Source organism: Dromiciops gliroides, chromosome 1 (assembly GCF_019393635.1).
Source record: "Dromiciops gliroides isolate mDroGli1 chromosome 1, mDroGli1.pri, whole genome shotgun sequence".
Classification (NCBI taxonomy): Eukaryota; Metazoa; Chordata; class Mammalia; order Microbiotheria; family Microbiotheriidae; genus Dromiciops; species Dromiciops gliroides.
In genome coordinates, this window is record NC_057861.1 from 624,826,207 (window position 1) to 624,847,115 (window position 20,909).

Here is a 20,909-nt window from a genome sequence, read left to right on the forward strand (position 1 = left end):
AGGAGGACAGTTAACTACAGAGGGAAATTATGGTGATGTCAAAACAAATAACATTACTAAAACTTATTTTAAAAGGAAAAAAGTAAGAATGAAGGCTCAGTAGCACTTTCAGCCCTCAAATGATTTTACAAAGGACTAATCTTTGAACTACTTAGTACTAGCTTAAAAATGGAAAAGTAGGTCACTAAAACTCTCCACAAGAATCAGAAATATGTTTGCTAAACCCCAACACAAATGTCCTAAAACAAAAACAAAAACCAAAAGCTCCTTATTTGACAAAAATTGCTGGGAAAACTGGAAATCAATTTAATGTAGTCTTAATTCTCATTTCTTTTGTTTTTGTCCCTGAAATCAATCTCCTTTTTGGAAAACAAATATAAGTTCACAGATAAATGTCCAATCTGGTCCCAACCTCCACCACAACACCTGGAATTATAGAAATGATCCTCCACATTCCTCTTGTAACCGACCTCAAATATATTGGGAAACATTCCCATATATCTAATCGACTTTACCAATTACTGTGGTCATACCTCCCAAGCATAGATCTGGAAGCAGAAGTAATAGGTAATACCTTGGTCCCCTTACCAATCAGGTCCCTAGCACTCCTGAACCTCTAAGAGGGAGCATCCCAAACACTTCAAAGATGGAACTTTTGTTGTATAAAAATGGAAAAGTGGGAAGCAATTTTAAAGGAAGATGCCACCTCCCCATCCCTACCTCTGGATTTTGAGGAACACAACATCCCAAAAGAACATTCTCTAATAAAAGACCTACGGAGGGGGCAGCTAGGTAGCACAGTGGATAAAGCACTGGCCCTGGATTCAGGAGGACCTGAGTTCAAAGCCAGCCTCAGACACTTGACACTTACTAGCTGTGTGTGACCCGGGGCAAGTCACTTAACCCTCATTGCCCTGAAAAAAAAAAAAGACCTATGGAGACAAAGTCTTATACAAGGTTCTTCCCTTTCCTCTGCCCAAATCAAAACACTGAGTTAACATATAATCCCTCCTGTGGAGAAGTCTGCTGCTGCTAAAATGTAAGCGCTCACATAAAATAATACTTCAATGAGAAGCCTTGATTTACTGACACAATACACAGGGTTGAACCTGGTCTTTTTAGGGCCCGTGAGGCACATATCACAGATATAATACTGGCCACAAACCTATTTTGGGCAGAATTGGTTTGCATTAGTGAAACTGACCCAAAAAAGCCTTTCCTTGCTAGTGTAGCTGTACAGGTATTCTGGGGAATCTTTCCTTGCTTTAGATACTTCTCCATGCTGATGAAGTAGCAGGCAGTAAAATTGCCAAAAGATTTATGTCTATACTTCCCCATCCTTAAAACCCAAAGGTATCTTGAAGACTATGGCTGTTCTTGGTATCTTCTGCATAGGAGTGGTTCAATGTTGAGGGAAAAAGGATAAGCCTAAAACATAGTAATTTCTATATAACACAGCCTACCTTGAGTGAATGCACTTCATCTGCCAGTCCATCTAAAGGTGTGTTTGAGAGCTAGAAAAGCAGTTAGAATATAATTCTTAGGTAAATTATCCTGGTGTTTGTGTGCAGAATAGAATAGAATGGGGAGAAAAGCTGGAAAATGTTAGTTTTCCAGGACCAAGCCTGGAATAGCTAGGTGGCCCAGTAGATAGTGTACCAGGCCTGGAGTCGTCTTCTTCACTTTAAATGTGACCCTGGGCAAGTCACTTAACCCTGCCTCAGTTTCCTCATGTGTAAAATAAGCTGGTGAAGGAAATGGCAAGCCATTCCGGTATCTCTGCCAAGAAAACCCCAAATGGAGTCACAGAGAGTTAGACATCACTGAAAAAGGGCTGAATTTCACTAATCCGGGCCTGAAAAGAATAAAGAGTCTAGGATAAGATGGAACTGTTTTGGGGAACAGCTTCCATAATATCCTTAAAAATTCTACTTTTTGGGGGCAGCTAGGTGGCACAGTGGATAAGGCATTGGCCTTGGATTCAGGAGACCTGAGTTCAAATCCAGCCTCAGACACTTTACACGTTCTAGGCTGTGTGACCCTGGGCAAGTCACTTAACCCTCACTGACCTGCAAAAAAACCACCCCCCCCAAAAAAAAAACAACAACAAAAATTCTACTTGTTTTAGCATTAGGTTCCCTCCTAATCGAGGGTTAGGGTTAGGGTTAGGGTTAGGGTTAGGGTTAGGGTTAGGGTTAGGGTTAGGGTTAGGGTTAGGGTTAGGGTTAGGGTTAGGGTTAGGGATCGCGATCCTCTGACCCCCTAATCCAGTGTGCTCCTCTTTACAAAGAGGAAACTGAGGCCCACAGAAGGGGAAAGGGGTGCCCCAAGGTCACAGGTGCAGCTTTTCCCGACTCCAATGTCAGGGCTCTTTCCACTACACCCCTCTCCCTCTCCTGAGTCAAGATCTTGGGCATCTCAGAGGGTGGGAAAATGTGTCCTGACTCTTTCTTTGTTTACGGAATTTCTGAGCTGGAAAGGAACGTGGGAATCACTGCATGCAGCCCCCTTCTTGAACAGTGGAGGAAATCGGGATCCAAAGCGGGGAAGAAGAGACTTGCCCACGGCGACAAGGGAGGTAAGCGACGGATGCCAGGTGCTCTGCCTCCAAATCCAGTGCCCTTTCCACGGCGGCCAGCTTTGGGCGTTTGCTGCTGCCGCAGGCGTGGTTTCCAGGCGAGGAGTGCCCTTGGCAGCCACGGCCTCCTCCCTTTGCCCTTCCCGTGCCCCCAGCCGGAGTTCCACCTGTCCAAGCCTTCAGTAGCTAAGTAGAGTGCGGAAAATGCTCTGGCCCTGGCCCTAGCCCCACCCCGGGAGGGATAGAGGCGAGGTCACGCCCACAGCAGCGCCCGGAGAACGAGGCTCGGAAGGGTGGGGAGGGGTGGGAGCGTCGCGCTCTAGCCACAAAGGCGCCGCGTAGTAACAGTTGCTAAGTAATGCTCGGAGACCCGCTGGGCGTGCGTGGCCCACCACGAATTCCCTCTTTTTTCTGAAGGGCGGGGCTCCGGGGGCGGAAGTGACGCGATCGGGGCGGGACGGGGCGGGGCAGGGGAGCAACCTGAACCGGCTTGGGGCTCCGGCGCACTGACTGGCGAGTTCTAGCCGGAGGCAGGTGAGTGAGCCCGAGCGACCCTTCTCTCGTCCTTAGCCCACTGGTGCTGCCTTAGCCCCCTTCCCCGTCCCCTGCCTTAATCCCCATTCCCCCTCCAGGTGTCCTCCTGTCTACCCCCTCCCTCGCACCGCGTCCCTTCTCCTTTCAGTCCTGAGGTTCCTGAGGGTCTCCTTTCTCCCTCCAATCCTCTGCTCTCCCAGGGTCCCGGTGTCCTCATCTTCCCCTCTCCCCGCGCCCCAAGCGCTCTAAAGTTTCAGCCTCTCAGGTGCCCCTCAAAGGGGGACCAAGCCCCGGTTCCCAGCCCTCGGTTTGGGCGTGGACGCTCCTTGGGTTCCCACCTAGAGGCTCCCCAAGACCAACTCTAACTCTCCAGTTCCCTGCGCCCCTCCCTCCTCCAGAAACCTGTCAGACTCGGAGGGAATGGAGGGAATAGGGTGGCAAAAGAAGAAACGGGGGTGGGTGGTCTGCGCAGCACCTGCCCCTGCACCCTTCCAGCGGCGGACCGCAGCCCCTTTGCTCCCTAAATTCTGCATGGCACTGCCCTCACATTTCCTGGGGTGGTCGTTATTTCGTCTTTTAAAAAAAACAAACAATTATTTCTGTGCCTTTTGCGTCCTTGGTCCGTTTTAAGAATAATATGCATCTTTGGTCACCCGTGTTCTTTCCATAAGTAGGCGGTAACTTTCATAGGAAATATTTATTCCCCTTCCTACCCCCCCCCAACCCCCCGCCCCCGTCCCCTCCCTTTCTGGAATCTTACCCTGGCTAGATTTCACGTCTACTGTTACAGCGACTTGGCTAACCCTAAGCTTAGATCAACTGGGCAGTGTGGCATTGGTTATAGGATTGATTTAAATTCTTTGAGCTGCTAAAGGGAAAGTTTGATGTTTACGGGGATCATATGCCCTTTCTGAGCGTTTTGTCTGGGAGGAACTTGTTTTAAGTGTTCTGCTGGCTTTATGAGCCCTGTTTTTATACGAAATATGTATGTTAAAGGTTTTTTAAAAAACACCTATGACAACTCTTTGCAGTGAATTCATTATTTAGCAACTCGTCCTCTTCGAAGACAGATTGGTATTGGTAGCAAAAAAGTATACGCTGATTGTGAGGTGCTTGTAGAGAAATCTTTTCGCTCTCTCCTAGAATATGTACATCTTTTAAAGAATCTTCTTCACAGTGCCATCTCCTTTTTCCTAATAGTCAACAGGAATGAAGATGACTAATTTTGATTTAAAATAAAATTAGGTGAAGATGGAGTTGTAGGAAGAATTATTTGTCTTAAAATTGGGGGTAGGAGGCTTATTAATTCAACTCCTTTCTAAGTAAATCATAATTTATTCTGTGTAAAAGTGTCTCCCCTGAAACACCTTCATTCTTTAATACTTTTTATAGGCATCTGTGACTTTTCTTATTTTAAAAGACTTTAAGATAAAGAATGAAAGTGTACCATTAAAATAGTCTAAATACTACAATAGTGACTCATGAATGAGTGATATATAAGACTTTTGCTTATATTAAGATAATAGCAATTAGACTTTATATCTCATTTGAAAGATGGATTTGCCCTTAATCCCTATAATAAAAGCATTTGATGTAGAAGGGAAGTGATATATTTTAGGGTAGAAAGAGCACTGAACTGAGAAATTTGGGTTCTAGTCCCAGATCTAACTAAATGTATATGGTCAAAAGGTTTGGTGAAGAAAAAAATATTCTACTTTGCATTTTAGGCACAAGTTTGACAGAAACTTTTGGGGGGGGGGGTTGGTGAGGTAATTGGGATTAAGTGACTTGCCCAGGGTCACACAGCTAGTGTGACAGGTGTTCTATCCACTGAGCCACCTAGCTGCCTCTCAGAAACTTGTTTTTATTAATTTAACATTAAATGCAAGCATTTATGGTTTAGGAAATAATGTCCAAGTTGACATAGTCCCACATTCAGATATCTCTCTACCCCATGAGAATCTGAGCTAACCTTTTAGGAATCTCCAATAAAGAAAAGATCACATTATGTTTAAATATGGGTTTGGAATCAACAGTCCAAAACAAATTACTTAATCTTCCATTGCAACTGCTCCCTTCCTTTACCCACTCTCCTCAAGGGAAAGGACTTTTTCTTTCTTGTGCTCAATCTCTTAAATCTTTCTGAATTGAGAAGAGAGCACTTCCCCTAAGTGGACCATTATACCCTCTTAGGGAGAGAGAAAGCTATGATGATCTTAATTAATTAGACTAGAGCTATTTTTTTTTTTAGTTCTCAACTTTTGTTTATACAAGCTTTACAATTACAGATTTTTCTCCCTCCCTCTCCTCCCTCCCCCCTCCCCTAGACAGCAGGCAATCTGATATAGGTTATATAGATATATATACACATAATAACATTAAACATATTGCTGCATTAGTCATGCTATAAGAGAAAAAATCAGAGCAATGATGAAAAACCTCAAAATAGAAAAAAACAACAGCATCAAAAACAAAAGAAATAGTATGGTTCATTCAGCATCTATACTCCACAGTTCTTTTTTTTTTTTCTTGGATTTGGAGATCCTCTTCCATTACAAGTTCCCTGGAACTCTTCTGTGCCATTGCATTGGTGAGAAGAATATAGTCCATCACAGTAGATCAACACTTAATGTTGATGATACTGTGTACAATGTTCTTCTGGTTCTGTAGAGCTATTTTTTTGTCCCAAGTTTGTTTTCCACCCACAATCTATTTCCTGGAGCATTATTGTTCCTGCACCTCTACCTACTTTCCTAAAGGAGAAAGTCTAGAAAGGGTTTTAAATTGAAGAAAATATTCTTTCTTAATATTTTCGGTTGAAATAAAGAAGGAGTTTTTAAATTTTGTTTCCACTATGTCCAGCCATTAATGTCTCAACCTACCTGTTTTTGGTTTTTTTACTATTTAATAGTTTTGGGTTTGTAAGTTATCATTATAATGATCAGCTTAATAAACTTGGACAGGAGGTTAGGGCTGAGAGAGAGGTTGAGGGTGTTGGTAATGGGGAGGGATTTTCTTAGAGATAAAAAGAGAAAAAAACACCTTATTTTTCTTTTTTGTTTTTTTCATAGAAACTACTTCCAAGGCCCATAACCTCTCCTGAATTAAAAATCCAGCCTCCGTTACTTACTAGCTATGTGACCGCTTAATTATTCTTTGACTCAGTTTACTCACCTGTAAAATGGGATAGCAATTGCTCATACCTCCCAGGGTTGTTTTGAAGATCAAAATGAGATAATAATTGTAAAGCACTTAGCACAATGCATGTCACATAATATATATTAGCTATTATTATTTTTATCATAAAAGTATTTTATTATTTTCCAGTTATATGTAAAGATAGTTTTCAACCTTTGTTTTCATTAGATTTTTAGTTCCACATTTTTCTCCCTTCCTCCCTTTCTTCCCACTCCCTAAGACAGAAAACCATTTGATATAGGTTATATATGTACAATCACATTAAACATATTTTTGCATTATTAGCTATTATTATTAATGATATTAACAGTTCTTATGCTGGTCTAAAGTGCTTTCTTTATAACATCCTCGTGGGGAAAGCAGAAAGAACAAGGATTATTATTTTTATTTTACAGAGGAAGAGACAAGCTCACAGAGTATGTATAGGGACTGGTCCAAGGGGCATAGCTTGAAATAGAAGGTAGAATTTAAATTTCTTCAGGACAAGGCCTCTTTAATTTTTTATGTTTGTATTCCCAATGCCTAGCACACGGCCTTATACCTTGGTAGGTGGTTAATAAATGTTTTGGAGGGGGCAGCTAGGTGGCACAGTGGATAAAGCACTGGCTCTGGATTCAGGAGGCCCTGAGTTCAAATCCGGCTTCAGACACTTGACACGTACTAGCTGTGTGAACCTGGGCAAGTCACTTAATCCCCATTGCCCTGCAAAACAAAACAAACAAAACAAAATAAATGTTTGTGGGATTTAATTGAAGCAAACAACCAATGTAAACAGATCAAAGAGTGGAATGACCAGATATTTGAAGACATTTGTACAGAAGACGATCAATCAGCTTTAGAACCTGATATTTTATGAGATTATTCTGTGTAATATTATATCATTTAGAGCTTTAACCATAAGCCTGAAATGGAGAGGAAACTATCAAACAGTTGACCTGTTCATCTTCCCTGCCTTACAGATGGCTTCATAAAATTGTTTCAGACAGGTATGTATTCTTAAAGAGTTCCTGTTTCCATTGTTCCTGTTGCTCTTTTTTTCCTTATAGGTCAAAGTCTTGACTCCCATTTCCCACTGTTTCACCTTGTTCATGCTGCTAGAGGTAATTGTGTACCTTTTCTTAAAAGAGTAACCCAACTAGCAGTGACATTTGGCAGCTCAAGATTTAGTAGCTGAATGAAACCTAATATCTAAAGATAATGTTAAGATCTTACTTAATCCCTACTTAGATAATTAATAATTACTTTTAAAGTCAGCAGATTTGGAGCCATAGGTACTAGGTGACCTTTTTATCTATGAACAAAGTACTTTTGCTAACTGGGAAACAAGCTATTATCGTTGATCTATAACCTCAGGATTTCCTTGAAGACTTTCTCCATTCAAAAAACCAGTGTGCTTCCTCCAAATAGCTGTCACCTATTTTATATTAATATGTGGGCACTTCTTTTCTTCCTCGTGCAAGTTAGGCTTGATCAGGAAAGACACTTGATGTTTCTTCTGAGTGAAATAGAAGAAATGGATGGATGCCCTGCTCAGGGACTGGTTGCATAGTAACAGTAGAAAGAGTGAGGGCCCTAGGGTCAGAGGACCACAGTTCAGATCTCTCCTCTGATACTACCCTTGTGACTTTGGGCAAGTCACCTAACTCCCCAGGGTCTCAGTTTCCTCATCTATGAAATGAGAGTTGAACTAGATGGATGACTCCGAGGCCCTTTCTATGTCTAGAACTGTGATCCTGTGAAAGGTGTGACAACCCCATAAATACTGGGTAGAATGTATTAGAAAAGCTGAAAACTAGCCATTGGCAAACAATAGAGAAATGAAGAGGCAAAGAATGTTGGAGTTGGAGCTAGGAAAGCTCTTCATTGGTTTCCCACCTCAAATATTCCCAAGTTATATGATTTAGTAAGTCAATTAGTCTCTCTGAGTCTTGACTTCCATTAGCTGTAAAAATAACCCTTTCCTAATACTTCTGAGAGAATGGATGTAAAGTGTTTTGTAAACCTCCTAAAATGAACTACGAACATTCTGGGTTTTCATAATACTGCTCCTCTCTTGGGTCTCCTCTAATGGGTCCTCATTCATGTTATACTTCCTAGCTGTGGGTATACCCCAAATACTCTATCTTGGGTCTTATCTTCTCTCCCTGGACTCTCTCACTTGGTGACCTCATCAGCTCCCATGGTTGTAATTATCATCTCTATGCAAAGAACTCCTATATTTATATATCAAATTATAGTTTCCTAAGTTCTAGTCACAAATTAGCCTAAGCCTAGTCACAAATTTCAAACTAGAGGCCCCATAGGCACCTCACAATTAACATACACAAAGCACAACTCATCTTCCTCTTCAAACCTCTCTCTTTTTGTTTTTGGTTTTGGTTTTGCTGGGGCAATGAGGGTTAAGTGACTTGCCCAAGGTCACACAGCTAGTAAGTGTCAAGTGTCTGAGGCCAGATTTGAACTCAGGTCCTCCTGAATCCAAGGCTGGCGCTTTATCCACTGCGCCACCTAGCTGCCCCCCCAAACCTATCTCTTTTCTGAAGGGCAGTGGATAGAGCACTGGCCCTGAAGTTGGGAGGATCTGAGTTCAAATATAGCTCCAGACACTAGCTGTGTGACCTTGGGCAAGTCCCTTAACTTCAGTTGCCTTAAACATACTGGGCCATATCCAGTTGTCCTGATATCTATCTTGCCACTGGACACAGAGAGCTCGGGAGGAGAAATGAGGTTGAGTGACCTTGTGCAGCCATCCCTCACTCAAGTCCAATTCACTGCAAGTCATGACATCACCCTGATGTCATGGTCCTCTTTGAAAATGAAGGACAAACAACAAATCCCTTTTCTGAATTTATTTCTTTCAAGGGTACCACTATCCTTTTTTTTTTTTTTTCCGGTAAGGCAATTGGGGTTAAGTGACTTGCCCAGGGTCACACAGCTAGTAAGTGTTAAGTGTCTGAGGCTGGATTTGAACTCAGGTACTCCTGAATCCAGGGCCAGTGCTCTATCCACTGCGCCACCTAGCTGCCCCACCACTATCCTTCTAATCACAAAGGTTCAGAATCTCACTATATTCTTGACTTCTCACTCTCTCTCCTATCCATACAGTTGCCAAATCTTTGTTAAGTTGCTTCTGCCTTCACAACATCACAATCATTCCCCCTTTCTACGCACATGGCTGCCATCCCTAGTTATCATATCTTAACTTGTATTATTGGATTAGTCTCCCCCTCTAAGAGCCTGTAACTTCGCTTCCTTTATGTGACCCAAGTTGCTATAGCCTCTCTTCTCCCCCAACCTCTAATGTATTTAGTACACTGCTATATGTCTACATGTCGTTTTCCCTGATAGAGTGTAAGATGCTTTGAGGGCAGGGACTATTTCATCTTTGTCTTTGTATTTTCAGAACCTAGCCTAGTGCTTGGGACATAGCAGGTGTTTAATAAACCTTTGATAGTTCTATATAATTGGCAGCTATTGTTTATTTCAAGAGACCCCCTTTAGGGCTCAATCGTCTCATCTTAGATCTTTAAAAAAATTTTAAACCCAGGCAGCTGCTTTTAATTTGAGAGGAAAAATATGAACAGTAATGATGGACTTTTGTTTGAAACCAAAACATAGGCTTAGTTCATTTTAAGGAGTAATTCATTATTCCTCTTCCCTCTGTGTTCACATCCCACACCCCAACAAAGAAAAGGGGAGGGAGCTCAGTAGGATACAGAGTATTAGTTTCAACTTGATTGGTTTTCTGATGGCTGAAATACTTAACTCAAAATTCTGATACAATAAAGTATACCATTGTCATAAAGCTGTCTTTAAAGAATGCTGTAACAAATGTATAATTAAAGAGTTATTTGGAGTCATGTTAACAAAACAAATCTTTAGATATCATTTTATCTAAATTGTTTTTACAATGGTTTTACAGTTTTTTAAATTAGAAGCAACTAAACTGCTTTTTGTATCTAATTAAAAATAAATATTTGCAGGCCCAGCAAAGGAGCTAGCTACCTTAAAAGTCATTTCAGAGGCATCTAGGTGGCACAGTGGATAAAGCACTGGCTCTGGATTCAGGAGGACCTGAGTTCAGATCTAGCCTCAGACACTTGACGCTTACTAGCTGTATGACCCTGGGCAAGTCACTTAACCCTCATTGCCCCGTTTAAAAAAAAAAATTCAAGCATTTCAGTTGAACTCTCATTGTGAATACCAGAATTCCCATCTAAAAAAGACCTTAGTGTGATCCTGAAGATAACATATTTCTTTATATTGGGAACCTTCCATAACTGGCCCTATCATATCTTTTTTTGGGGGGCGGGGCAATGAGGGTTAAGTGACTTACCCAGGGTCACACAGCTAGTACATGTCAAGTGTCTGAGGCCAGATCTGAACTCAGTTCCTCCTGAATCCAGGGCTGGTGCTTTATCCACTGTGCCACCTAGCTGCCCATCTATCATATCTTATCTCATATATCACCCCTTCTGGTACTTATATTCTAGACAGACAGGGACTTTTCATTGTTCTATTCGCGGATCCCTGGATTTCTATCCAGTCTTAGGGGTTGGGACTAAATGAGGTCCTTTCTGACTATGAACTTTTATCCTTTTGGGGGGGGGGGCAGGGCAGTGGGAGTTAAGTGACTTGCCCAAGGTCACACAGCTAGTAAGTGTCAAGTGTCTGAGGCTGGATTTGAACTTAGTTCCTCCTGAATCCATGGCTGGTGTTTTATCCACTGTACCACCTAGCTGCCCCATATGAACTTTTATTCTGTGGTTGCTTTTAGTCCCTGGCAGCCATGCATCAGAGTATTAGAGTTTTAAGTTTTAAGATTTTAAGAGATAGAGTGCTGGGTCTGGAATCAGAGGATTTGGGTTAAAATTCTCACCCTGCCACAATACCCCTGCATATCAATATAGAAATCTGGGAGTCATTTGAATAGATGGGATTATTAAATCCATGGGAGCTAATGAAGTCACCAAGTGAAGAGTCTGGAGAGAGAAAAGAAGATCTAGGACAGAGTCTTGGGGTTACACCTCCAGGTAGGGGGCATAAATGGATGATGATCTAGCAAAAGAGAACCAAGAGAGCAGAACCATGAAAACCCAGGGAGGAGGTTCACAAACACTTTAGATCCATTATCTCATTGGCTCCTCACAACAACACTGCTACATTTTACAGATCAAGAAATCAAGTCTCAGAAGAATTGATCTTTTGTGACATTGGACAAATCATTCCGACTTCTCTGGGCCACCCTTTCCATATCTGTAGGATGAAAGGATTGCACTAGAATCTCATCACTAGATGATCTCTACAGATTTTTCTAGCTCTAAGTCTATGATTCTGTGCCACTGTTATCTCCTATGGCTGTGCCCCATGCTTAGCAGTCACTGCCTTCAGCTTCTTAGAATCCCTTGTTTCCTCCAGTGCTCAGTTCAAGTGCCACTTTCAGCATGAGATGAGGCCTTTCTTGATCCCCTCTCCAGCTTCCAGTACCCTTTCTTCCTCTAACCCCCAAATCTTGTATATGTTCTGTATCAGTATAAATTGACTATGTGCTAGGAGCTGTGCCAAATACTGAGAATACAAAAAAAACACAAAATAAGCAAACATAGGTTCTGCCCACAAGGATCTTAGATTTGAGAGTGGAGCTAATATTTACATACAGAAGTTTGGGAAGGGAGGCTTAGGGCAAAGCACTGCTATCGCCTGGGGGGATGAGGAAAGACTTCTTAGAGACTTTTGACAAGCATCTTGGAAACAAGCCTGGTACATGCTTCCATATGTCGCCTCCCCTGTAGAATGGAAGGTCCGGGAGGACAAAGACACTTTGTTTTGTCTTTTTGTCTCCAGCACCCAACAGTACTTGGCACAGAATGGGACCTACTTAGTAAATGCTTATTGATTGATCTCCTACTCTCTTGTAAGGTCCTTGAGTGGAGGGACTATTTGTTATTTCTTCTTTCTCTTTGTATTTTCCCTAGCCCACAACATGCTATACATATAGTGAGCAGTTAATACATATTTCTTAAACTGGTTATAGTTTGGCTTACACATTCCTTCTCTTTACTCTTTAGCTGTCTATAAACTTATTTTCTTTCCATTCTTTCCACTCCCGTCCCAATCTTCCCTACTTCCTTTAAATATGTACAGTAGCTCCCAATGTTAGACCAATCCCTTTTTTTCTTAATTCTTGGTATCTTGGTAGTCATTCCCTGTTATGCTTCCTCTCTTACAAATGAAAAGAAGCCATTACAGAGTTTGATCTTTCAAGTTCACCTTGCAGTACATATATTAACCTGCCATAAAAAGAGAAGAAAGGGGATAGTTAGAGGAAGAAACAAGCAGAGTCAGTTCTGAACCCCGGTAATGTCCTGCTTGCCTTTGGACTTTGCAGTTTTATTACCTCTTAATGTCCTTTGAAATATTAACCTCATCTAATGACTACTAAAATATTTATTGTTTCTTCTTAGAAGTGAAAACCTAATTTAGTTGGGGAGTCATGTTTACTGGGAGGATGGGAGTGGGAGTTGAGAGAATGGAAAGAAAATAAGTCAAGTTTTTAAATAACCAAGAACTAAAAGGCAGCCTTACCTTTTAGAGAGGAGAATTGGGGGCAGCTAGGTGGCACAGTGGATAAAGCACCAGCCCTGGATTCAGGAGGACCTGAGTTCAAATCTGGCTTCTGACACTTGACACTAGCTGTGTGACCCTGGGCAAGTCACTTAACCCTAACTGCCTCACGAAAAAAAAATTGAGAGGAGAAATGTTAACCACACTATAGTGAATGCAACAAATATTTGCATCCTTATAATTGCACTCAGCTATAAGCATAGCTTTGTTCTTGGGACTTGGAAAGATACAGAGATAAACAAAAAATAATATATAATCCCTAGGGGCAGCTAGGTGGCACAGTGGATAAAGCACCAGCCCTTGATTTAGGAAGACCTGAGTTCAAATCCGGCTTCAGACACTTTACTAGCTATGTGACTCTGGGCAAGTCACTTAACCCTCATTGCCCTGACCCCCCCCCCCCCCAAAGACATAATCCCTATACCTGAGGACGTTACAGTCAAGTAGGGGATAGAAATCTGGTACAAATCAGTCAATAAGCATTTCCTTGTGTACCTGGTATCACATTGGGTGATGAAAATGAAACAGAATTTTTTTTCTCCCTAGAGAATATTAAAAGGTTAAACTTATCAATTTACTGGTTTTAAAAATTAAGAACAGTGGGGGCATCTAGGTGGCGCAGTGGATAGAGCACCGGCCCTGGATTCAGGAGGACCTGAGTTCAAATCCAGCCTCAGACACTTGACACTAGCTGTGTGACCCTGGGCAAGTCACTTAACCCCAAATGCCTCACCAAAAAACAAAACAAAACAAAACAAAAATTAAGAACAGTGAATGTAACCCTTAAGGGATAAGGACAAGGACCTGTACTTTCATTGACAGAAAAATCTCTCTGTGAGGAAGCACCTTCTGTGCCCCTTGGGTAGTTAGAGCACTGACAGGTAAATAAACAAATAGTATGTTTCAGAGACAGCACTTGAACCCAGCCAGAACCCTTATTCACCTCAAAAGCATTACATCTAAAGTTCTATTTCAGTGTCGGTGAATGTAGGGGAAGGGGGAAAGAGAGATGCTGATCATTTGGGAAGGGAGGCAGAAGAAGAAGGGCTAGAAACCTAACACATTGTTGGGAGGGGGAAGTGTCTAAAAGTTCTGAAGTTTCAGTAAACTTTTAAAAAATATTACTTGAGTTCCAAACAATTTTACAGATATATTTTCCTTTGGAATGTTCATTGGCAGCTTAACCACTATTTTGCAGCTCTTCAGTTGTTCTTTATACTTAATTAGATGTACTGCCTTGAAGGGAATGACTGCAGTTAACTATTCGTAAAGGGTAGCCTCTGGTTTGCCAGAGCAATGTGGCAAGAAGCATTCACTTATCTACGATGAAAGAATACTTTCCCAGGCTGGGCTAGGCATGGGATCTCTCTCGTTAGGTAGGGCTACTGGTATTCCTCCTCCAAACAAGATAATGATTTAAGGAAAGGGCCAAAACCTAAGAGGATTCTTTGTATTATCCCTTTGCAAAATGTGAAGAATTATTTTATTTGAGGCAGTAGGCATCAATAATGACATAGTCGCAGGGCAGCTAGGTGGCCCAGTGGATGAAGCACCGGCCCTGGATTCAGGACTCCCTGAGTTCAAATCCAGCCTCAGACACTTGACACTTAACTAGCTATGTGACCCTGGACAAGTCACTTAACCCTCCTTGCCCTGCAAAAAACAAAAACAAAAACAAACAAACAAGAATAATAATGACATAGTCTTAAAAATATAATACAACTCTTACAAAGAGTAAATTCTGTTCGTAGGCTTATTTTAAGCCTTTAGAACTAGGCAGAACGTGCAAAGCTCTACGTGATACATTTTTTCCCCTTAGCACATGTCTCTTTAAATTTACCAACAAAAAACAAAAAACCCACAAAACAAACAAAAAAAAGAAAAGAAGCTTTTCTGTTCTGATTTTATTACTTGAGTATGAAGAGGTTGGCTTTTACTTTGATTTTACCACTCAACTTGTTAATAACCTTTCCTGATGATTAGTAACTTTATGAGGGCAGATATTAAGGGATTCCCTGTGGAAAATAAACCTAAACTTTTAGGAGGGATTTATTTTTCTTTCTTTTTTTTTTTACTGAGGCAATTGGGGTTAAGTGACTTGCCCAGGGTCACACAGCTAGTAAGTGTTAAGTGTCTGAGGCCGGATTTGAACTCAGGTACTCCTGACTCCAAGGCCGGTGCTCTATCCACTGTGCCACCTAGCTGCCCCTAGAAGGGATTTCTTAATAGATATTTATAAAATAGAGGAACTGATATATTTTGATAATTCTTTTTAAACATTTGAAATTTTAAAAGCCTTTCAACATTGTGTATTAACTTGTGAAAAGGATGCCTTATAATCAGACTTAAAAGTTTCTATGTCAGGATAACCTCATCAGTTGAAATCAAACCTTTGCTGGAATTTGACTTTTGCTTTTTTTTTTCTACAAATGTCTTCAGGTAATTTTATAAGTGATGCCACCATAGAATACCTATATCTCTTGTCCAAAATGACTAAAAGGAAGTGACCTCAATAGGTGGTTTTAAAAACCAAGTAACCATTTTTGAAATTGTGAAGGCCAGAGATCCTGTGGCTTTTGGCTGTTCTTTCAGTTGATTTTCAAGTTATATAGGGCATGATACCTTCTATGCTCAGTCTATAAACGGTTAGTTTCTAATCATGCAACTGTGTATTAAGTTGTTTTTCATCTCTTCTACTTCACAATACCTAGAGTCTCTCTCATGCTTATCATTTGTCATTTTTGTGATCTCACCCTTAACAGAAAACTAGAAATGCCCTCTTTGTGTCCTCTTCATACTGTGTACAGTAACTACTTATTCTATAAATGATTGTTGGATTAATGGCAGCTTTTGACAGGATGCCAACCAAGGTCATTCTACACTATACAATCAATCAACTATTTTATAAGTTATATGTTCAGTGTGGGTTCTTTTGGTTTTTTGATTTGGGTTTTTTTGGACATCTTTGGATACAATGTTCTTACTACCAGTCTATTTCTTTTTAGTGTTCCATGGCATCTGTATAACATGCCCATGGTACTTCCAGTTTTGTTTCCTTTATAATCTGAGTCAATTTGCTTATCAACTGGCATAGCTAATGTTTTGAGGCTGAAATTTTTCCATCGAAGGTTTTTAGTAGCTTATATAGACAGATTTTTTAGAAAATAAACTGATTTCCTAACTGCAATTAATCTCCAGTTCTGTCATCATTAGGTTAGTATTATTCAAATAAAACAACTTTCATATAATACTTTTTCTTTTAATAATATTTTCATTACCTCCCTCCCTCACAAGGTTGTTAAGATAAAAGCCTTCAGTCTTTATCCTTTACTGTCTCTTGGCATAGGTAATTTAATTTATATCAATGCATTCATTTTGGGTCACCAAACTCTCTTTTCAAGGCCATCTTTAAGGAAAAATAAAGCATTCTTCATTTGTACCTGGTGTTGGGTATGGAAACATGGATGATACTTAGCTTGGGGGCCTTGAACTTCTCCTAAAGAGAACATAAAGGTGTTGAGAGTTATTAACAGTTATGGAATTAGTGAGCCACTTAATCTCTACTCTGTTTTCTGTTAGGCAGGTTTTTAAAAAATTAAATCATGCTGAGACAAAAGTCTTGGGGTCCTACTACTGACAAAAACGGTTGACCAAGGTAATGCAGCTGTTGATTGATAGGAATCACATGCATGTTTGCTATGTTCTCTTAAAGGTATGTTATGAAAAATGCTAAATGAATGTTTTCATACCCTGCTAGTAATAAATACTTTTAACTTGAGTCATTTCTTCCTGATTTGGAAGGTTTTATATATATATTGGCCTTTGTATGGTCTCTGATAAGAAGCAGCATAACCTTGAAGGAAAGCAGACACTGGGAAACTTGAACTTAGAGAAAATTCTGTTCATTTCTTTGTGTTTCTTGTCAGGTTTCTTACAGAATTCTTGCATTCCTCATTGTCACTGTTAACTCTGTACTGCCTGGTGTTTTACCAGTTCTCAGTAGTGTATAGCATATGGTGGAAAGAGTACTGGAATGCCAGTCAAAGGTGTTGGCTGTATCAGTTACTAGCTGTGGGACCTTCAGCAAGTCACATGGCCTCAGTTTCCATTTCTTCTGCTCCAAGATGAGAGGTTTGGATTACTGATCTACAAAGTCTCACTAATATCATCTATTCTAACTATGGATTCTTTGTCTTTTTTCTCTTAAGAGACTACAAGGTCCTTAAGGTCAGGGATAGTGTCTCTTATGGCAAACTTGTTTTTTATGTAGTCCTGGGCATGTAGGCTACACAGAAGATACCCATTCTTTGGGCCTAATTTTTATAGTAGAGAGAGTGCTGGAGTTGAATTTGAGAACACCTGCATTTGAACACAATCTGAGACACAGTGATGTGACCCAGGGTTCACTTAGTCATTCACGGGCAAAGGCTCCTGATCTGTAAAATGCAGGAATTGGACTCGGGGCCCCCAAGATCTCTTCCAGCTCTATGAACTATGAACCTGGATGATCCTTTGATATAAAAGTGAATTAGGATTTTAAAAATTGATTAATGCACATGTACTTTGCAAATAATTTAACCATATGGATCGTGACCAGGACTGAACAAAGGCAAAATTGTGAAGAAGGTGGAGTTATTTTCCCTCTTCTAAAGTTCCTTCTTCTCAAGTTGTCCAATCGTTTCTGACTTTTCTGTGATCCCATTTGGGATTTTCATGGCACAGATAGACTGGAGTGGTTTGCCATTTTCTTCTCCAGCTCATTTTACAGATGTGGAAACTGAAGCAAGCAGGGTCAAGTGACTTGTCCAGGGTCACACAGCTAGTAAATGTGTGTCTGAGGCCAGATTTTACTCCAGGCCATGGGCTCAATCCATCTCTGAATGAGAAAATGTGTTAACTTCATTCATAATAAACTTGGAGTCATGAGACCTGAAGTTAAATCTTGTTTTAGACACTTACCAGCCAGGTAGTCTTGAACAAGTCACTTAACTTACTCTTAGAACCTGTTTCCTCATTTGAAAAATGGGAATAATGGTACTTGCACTACAGACTTCACAAAGAGGTTTGTGAGGAAAGCACTTTGTAAATGAAAGTGAGTAGTTGTATGACCTTGGGCAAGTCACTCAATCTCTTGGGGCCCCAGTTTCTTCATCTATAAAAGGAGGGGATTGGACTAGTTGAGCTCTGTAGTGGTCCTTGCTGTTAAATATGATGTTGTTTTATTACATTTCTCAAGAATATTTGGATTTTAAAAGAGGGAGTAGGGCTGAGAGAAGACCAATGCTTTTTTCAAAAGGAATAGATGCTAAGGAGGCAATTTAAAATATTGATGATAAATATTTTTAGATTAGGAGTTTGTGTGTTTGATAGCAGCAAAATTGACTTTTGTCTTTATATTCTGGCCATATGTCTCAGTAAAATACAGTTCTGTGAGCATAGACTTTGCCCAACTTTCAGGTTATTGACTAGCTTTTAGATTGTATTAGTCTAGAATTCAGAGGTGTGGCCTGTGGACGAATGTGCCTCTCAGGAAGCAGAACCCCCAGATTACTATAAGGTGGAGTCCTGTGGTATACATCCTTCTCTTGGGTGCACAGAGAAAAGCTGCACAACAGTTCATTTACACCTTATGTGGCTGGCTACATTGAGCCAAACATAACCATGCTATGGGCTGGTGGGAGAAAAAGGAATGTGATAGAGCTGGCATAAAGTGTCTGAAGAACTTACCTATTGTGAGAAAACCTAACCTGATGCCTTGAAGTAAACTCTTGATAGGAATTCTACTGCATAAAGAGTTTCTCTGAAAGATAGTAACAAGTGGCTATTGAGGCCTTGCTGTCACTGTGTACAGATCATAAAAAACTAGATGCTTGGACACTGACACTAATCAAATAAAATGCAAATGTCCTGCCTCTTTGAGCTTGTATTATGGTATCAATACTTAGAACCTATAGCATCATGGAATGTGGGAAGAGCAAGGTATCTAAGAGATTGAACCCAACTTAATAGAAGAGGAAAAAGAGACTCAGCTGGATTTGCTAAAATGTAAGACCTAGATTTGACCTACATCAGTTAAGATCTGCTAAGTGATCTTGTTTATGGATGTATGAGGTTAAAAGATTTTCATTCTAGTTATCTAAATTATGTAACTAATTTCTGAATTGTAGAAGTTATAATTTTTATTTAGTTAACATTTTCTGATTATAGGATCATTTTTGTATGTTTTCTTCAACATATACATAGGAATCTTTCTATATGAATTAGAATCTCAAATGTTGGTACCTGATTTTACATTGATTTTTTTTTTTTTAAGTGAGGCAGTTGGGGTTAAGTGACTTGCCCAGGGTCACACAGCTAGTAAGTGTTAAGTGTCTGAGGCCGTATTTGAACTCAGGTACTCCTGACTCCAGGGCTGGTACTCTATCCACTGCGCCATCTAGCTGCCCAGTACCTGATTTAAAAAAAAAAGACTGCCAATGTCATAAATGTTTTCTCAAATTGCAGATTTCTCTAACAACACTTTTTTGTAGTGAATTAGAAACAAAATAGACGCTTATCATTTGGGAAATGACTAAACAAATTGTGGTACATGAACAAACTGTAATAATATTTCACCATAATATAAATAATTTAGAAAAGCATGGGAAGTCATATATGAACTGGTACAAAGTTAAGTAAATGGGATCAGGAAAACTGTATACATAGTTTATGTAAATGTTGGTTAGGTCAGGACCCCAAATGCTGTGTAATTAATTATAATGGCCAAAATTAGCTTCAGTGAAGAGATGAGAAAATGCTTCTCCTTCCCCACCCCTCCTTGCCAAGGTGGGAGCCTCTAGGTGTAAAACATTTCAAATACTGTTAGATATGGTGATGTGATGGTTAAGTCTACTGGACTGCCTTTTTTCCTCTCTTTAAAAAAAATTCTCTGGGGCAGCTAGGTGGCGAAGTGGATAGAGCACCGACCCTGGATTCAGGAGTACCTGAGTTCAAATCTGGCCTCAGACACTTGATACTTACTAGCTGTGTGATCCTGGGCAAGTCACTTAAGCCTCATTGCCCCACAAAAAAAAAAAATTCTTACAAGCAATTGTTGGATCTCTAAGGTGTAAGTAAAGGAAATGTTTGGACATTTATATTTCTATTTCCTTATGTAAATAAGGGATTAATTAAACATTTTTAAATTATGAATTTGCCTTTTAATGTGATCAATATTCAGAGAAAGGGTGCTTTCTCTTTTCCCTGCCCCTCAAAAAGCCATGTGTTCTTGGATTTTAGGAATCAAAATTTTTGAGGTTTTTGGTGGTTTTAAAAAGATGTTTGCCAAGTAATTGAGTTTGTTTCAAGGAGAATCAAATTACAGTGTGCAGTTTTGAGCAAATTACCCTGATTTTACCAACATTCCAGAATTTCAGACAGACCAAACATATGGTATAAGGAAAGAAGGTATCCATTTTCTGATTGGACTAGGGGCCATATCTTCATTCTAGGAGCCCCTTTTTTCTTTAGTACTCTTGATGTAAGTCTCCTGCTTTGTTTTCCTATCAGCAGAAAATATTAGAAAATATTGGGGAGCTTGGTGAACTGGTGAGCTTTTTCTGGGTGAAATTTAGGACTTTGGCTTTTTAAATATAAGGCTTGAACTCCTTGAATTTGAAGTGACTTTGTTACCTTAGTAGTCTTAAGTGCCAAGGAGCACTTCATAAATAATCACAGCTGAGACCATGTGTGTAATATATCCTGCAAGCTTTAAAGTTCTATGTAAATGTCAACTATTATAGATTCTTGATGTCAGACCTTTTTTTTGGTAAGTATTGTTAACAGGCAATCACAACGTCACAAGAGTTATATGAAAACCAGGTTTATTACAAAAGAAATGAATGTGCATGTGGAATCCAAAGGGTTCCCAGTCTTTACTGAAGTTTACATTTTTACAGTAGAAGGACAAAGGGAGGAGGGTGTGACATGGAAGGGG

General features: G+C 40.2%; 1 protein-coding gene across 3 annotated transcripts in view; it reads left to right on the forward strand.

The window, feature by feature from the left end:
- Positions 1–3,038: 3,038 nt before the first annotated feature.
- Positions 3,039–20,909, forward strand: part of FAM234A (family with sequence similarity 234 member A) — a 62,188-nt gene continuing 44,317 nt past the window's right edge. For 2 of the 3 annotated variants that reach the window (XM_043978877.1, XM_043978879.1), the window contains exons 1-2: positions 3,085–3,112; positions 7,197–7,296. The gene's annotated coding sequence lies outside the window, so the exon portion shown is untranslated. Of the gene's footprint in view, positions 3,113–7,196; positions 7,297–20,909 lie in introns of all 3 variants that reach the window. The other variant, XM_043978878.1, reaches the window with a different exon arrangement.